Here is a 4,627-nt window from a genome sequence, read left to right on the forward strand (position 1 = left end):
CAAAACTCAATAAGTTATTAAAGTGTTATCTACTGTACGGCCGTAATTGCACAGATTTCGAGATGAGCGGACATGCTTCCACTTCAGGCTCATGGCGACACGACCTTGTCGGAAAGATAGGGAACAAACAACAGAAACTATACACATGAAACACAAGCACAACTGCTTCCATGGGAAGTCTTTTCTCCCATACATTGAAGTGATATTCACCCACCTCGGAAGGTTATAGGGAAGAGGTACCTGAATAACAATTCCCTGACAAGAGGTGATTGTTATTAAAAGAAAACCCTTTAGCCATGGGACCCTCAATATTTAAATGGCTGTTTTAAATTAGGCTGAGGACCACACTATTTACCTGTCGTAATTTTTTATTTTTTTATCAAGAAATCACCAGGGATTGTGACCACAAAGAATTTTGCAATATACTTATATTATTTATTTAATATATTTTTTAAAGTTTTCTAACATTATACATATGACCAAACTGTGGTCCATGCTCCCTCCATGCCGATATTTGGTCTTTCCCTGCTCAAAAAAGAGACCTTGAAATAGCATTCCCTGCATCGTGTACTTGGTATTCTCACTTTCTGGCTTTTGGACTTTTAACTTCTCTGTCTTGTCATTGTTTTGTGTTCACACTTATACAGGGTTAGGAACCGTCGACCAGTTGTCCGCTGATGTTTAGGGCTGTTGAGGCAAATAGGCAGGGACATTAAGCGGGTGTAAGCATCAGGGCTACACCTGTCCTTTGTTGTCCTTGTCCCATATCCTGGCATGATGTTTACAAAGGTTACCAGAGTTGATAAACAAAAAAGTGGTCATAAGAGATCCAAGGACAGGACTGGCAGAATTCATGCCAGGACAGGCAGCGACTCTGGGTCAAATCCAAAATAGCAGACAAACACCGTCACAGCTAAACATGAATGTTGTTGCTCAAACAAAAAAAGTTCAAAGCAGGTTTCTGACTTCATTATAATGTCTTTCTAAAGAAAAAAAAAAAAAAAGACTGAGTTAGCCATTGGGTAAGTAACACAATTTACCCACTTTCTCTTATAATATCAAGTTTAGCAGACAAATAAAATCAAGTACAGTGGTGCCTTGGATTACGAGCATAATTCGTTCCGGGACTGTGCTTGTAATCCAAATCTCTCTTAAACCAAAGTAAAATTTCCCATAAGAAATCAATGAAAACAATATGATTTTTTTTTATTCTGAATAACATGTAAAACAAAACAAATAATTAGAAACAACATGTAGGGTATAATGTATAGTAAGTGCATAAACCTGAAAAAACTGCTGCAATCTGTAGATTCAGGGTGGAACTGCAGATCCCTATAATGCAGTAGCCTAGTACAACAGGCTAGAATAGAGAAGCAGGGCTGCTGTCAGAGGTCTGTGTGATGACATGACAGCAATGGGGAAGGTGTTCAGCATGGACCAATCAGGAAGTGAGAATCACAGAGCTATGCAGGAGGACAGTGACAGAAACCTTTCTATACAGAAGTGTGAATGGCTGAGTATAAGTGCAGACACATTATAGCAGCAGTGTCTATAGCTGAGTGTGAGTGCAGGCACATTATAGCAGGAATGGAGAGGCTGGGAAACACAAGGGTTGGCAGAGACTGCAGGAAGCATGAAGGAATGAGCAGGGCAGATGTGGGCACATAGAGGGGTTACAGCTATGAAGAGACTACCTCCACAGTCCTGTCCTCTGATCAAAGCCCCAGCCTGAATGGATCTGCCATGGTTTGGAAGGTGAGGAAGACTTCCTGGGTCAGAGTACAGTACTGTAAACAATGCTATGCAGACCATGCCCCTCCCTTACCTAGTATAGGGCACTCTTAAACCAAAGCAATGCTCTTAAACCATTTTAAAAAACTGTGAGCTCTTCTTGCAAAACACTCTCAATCCAAGATGGTCTTAAACCGAGGTACCACTGTACATATTTTTTTTAAATTCGGCATAGGCTTTGACCACCGGTGAGAACCAGGCCTCACCAACTGGCTGAAAAAATGTTGAGAAGCCCTTAGAGTACAATAGCGATCACTTAAAGAACACTGAAAGGTAAAAACAATGAATGATAGAATATTTATATGTATTAAAATTTCTCAGAAAAAAGGATTATCCTTGTTTTTCTCAACAAAGAAAAGCCTTGTACAACATATTTTCTTGCTGTAAGTATGTAATCTTATAGTGCCCGAGCCTATTAAATATCTACTTAGCTTAGAATTCATTCTTATTCTCTCTTCATATTTCCCCTCCTGCCTTCTCTTCCACTTCAGAGCTGTCATTCTTTTATTCTAGGCTGGACCTGCCTGGTTGCTAAGTAGAGCATAAAACTCATAAAACATAACAATACTCTTTAAAGAATAGTGGCTCAAGTATAACAGCAGCCAGATAACACAATGCTCAAGGACCAGTGCAAGCACAGTGGATTGAGTTCCGTGACTAAACATTTCTCTTGTTGGCTCTGCCTCCTCACACATAGTTTATTGGAAATATAAAATATATTGATGGCTTTATAGGAAGGATTGATGTAGAAATGTGTAGGCTTTGTACATGTCTCAGCTTGGGATTTGTTTGATGCTATATTAAGTTGTGTTTGGCTGCATGTCTGTTAAAAGGGCTGTGTGAGGATATATATAACATAATATCTATCTATCTATCTATCTATCTCCTATCTATCTATTTACCCATCTCTTTCTGGGGTGCTCTAAAAAAAAACAAAAAAAATACAGTAATACTCACCATCCCCTGATCCTCAGATATGCTGTTCAGGTGATTCTCATTCCTTAACTGTGGTGTGGCTAACTCTGGTGTGGATACTTGAGAAGACTTTCTAGATAGGTAGGTGCAGCACGATACCCTATTGCTGGGCATAAAGATAAATACAGTTATAAAATGCAAGTCATTCGGCACTAACTGCAGTTAGAAGTCCAATCCAGAAAGAGTTAATGTTTGCCGAAGAGTCCTTGCACAGCTATATTCCCTCTTCTGTCTAGACAATTGACCTTCTAAAAACAGAAACAGGATTTGTAGAGTCGATTTGGGTCTGTGCCCATATGAAGCTTTCCCAGCTGGAACATGTGTCTGCAGACACACCCTAGTTATCTTGCTTGAAGAAGGCTTTAACTGGGAACTGCTTACTGACTAGGCCTAAGCTTTTGTCATAGGGCCTAGCAAGTCTAATAAACTGGCAGATGCTTCCTTACATTTTCCTGGCCTTGCCTGGACTGACTAGAAAGACCCAACCCTGTTTCAAGATTGGGTAGGACTTTTGTTTGCAGTAATTGGTTCAAACCTAAGAAAAAAAGGAGCTTGAGAGGCTCCTCCCTCGGAAGTAGAATATGATTGAGAAAAGGTCATGTGACCAAGGTTCATTGGAAATGTGATCCACTTGTAGTGGAAATAGGAGTTTTAACCCTTGTACATAATACATGTATGCAGCATTAGCAGTGTGGCAAACAAAATTACAGTGCACACAAGTTACCTCATGACACAGATTCAGACACTTTAGAATTCCACAGCCACACAACAACCTCATACCTTTGATAGCTGGGTTACAGGTACTGGGACACTGCATTTACCACTGTTTATTGTCAAGAAAAAGATGATAGTTTGATATTGTCCAATTAGGGCTGACAATGTCAGAATGTTCAGAGACATACCCTGATGTTAAGGAGAATGGTAACACTCAGCTGTCAGTGAAGTCATTACTTTTCAGGAGAAATAATAGAGAAATGGCACAACAAAAAAAATCTGTGTTAGTTTAAAGATTATTAAAGAGGTTGTTAACCCAAAACTAACTTGTCCCCGATTCATGGGATAGGAAACAAGTAAAGATCATGGGGGGGTCTAACCTCCATACCTGGCCTTTCTCCCCCTTCCAGCAGATTTCAAGATTTGCCTTTGGAAAGAAAGACTTCACTGGATCACAACCAGGTAAGATTATTACAATGTAATATTTCTTGAGTGCCAGGCCTTTTTTTATTGATCTAAGGAGGCAAAAGCCATCTACCATATTTATGTCTTCACTTCAATCGCTAAAAGTAATTTTCTTTTCTATTAAACTATGTTTTTTCTATATATCAATAAACTTCCATCATCCTCACCTGGCTCATTGACAGGTCTTCGTCAAAATTCCGGTCATGATATTCCCTGATGCGGCGAAGAACATGTCATTCCAAGTGAGTCAAGATCTCAAAGTCTTCCCCTCTAACTATACACAAAGCCGTAATGACTGCAGAGTCCGGTTCATTCATTTGTAAAAGAAAAAGCCTAGTTGACTGGAATGAAGAAGAACTAATGGTCAGATCCAGTGGTTTTACTTGCATTCTTTACATTTCAGTTTCTCAATAGACCTGTGCGTAATTGGATTTTACAGCGCATTAACATCTTAATACTGTTGTTTTTTCAAGCAAGGGGAAGATGACCTTTTCTTAACTGTTTCACGCATTACGTTTTTCTGCCGGTCTTTTCCTTTGTGTGAGCATTGTGGTTTTAATAAAATCTGAGATGGTCTGTGTGTGTGCCGTGAACTCTGAGGTCTGAGCTCACAGTCCGTTCTGTGTGGCCGTATATGAGTCACCGCCACAAAGGCATAGAAATAAAGATGGGTCAGCACACT

At 39.7% G+C, this 4,627-nt stretch overlaps 1 long non-coding RNA gene across 1 annotated transcript; it reads right to left on the reverse strand.

Annotated features, from left to right (window-relative positions):
- Positions 1–465: 465 nt before the first annotated feature.
- Positions 466–4,368, reverse strand: LOC138767949 (uncharacterized). Its single transcript, XR_011358885.1, has 3 exons — positions 4,113–4,368; positions 2,749–2,872; positions 466–983 (listed from the first exon to the last, which is right to left on the reverse strand). It is a non-coding gene; the product is annotated as an uncharacterized lncRNA (long non-coding RNA).
- Between the last annotated feature and the right edge of the window lie 259 nt (positions 4,369–4,627).

Source organism: Dendropsophus ebraccatus, chromosome 11 (assembly GCF_027789765.1).
Source record: "Dendropsophus ebraccatus isolate aDenEbr1 chromosome 11, aDenEbr1.pat, whole genome shotgun sequence".
Lineage (NCBI taxonomy): Eukaryota > Metazoa > Chordata > Amphibia > Anura > Hylidae > Dendropsophus > Dendropsophus ebraccatus.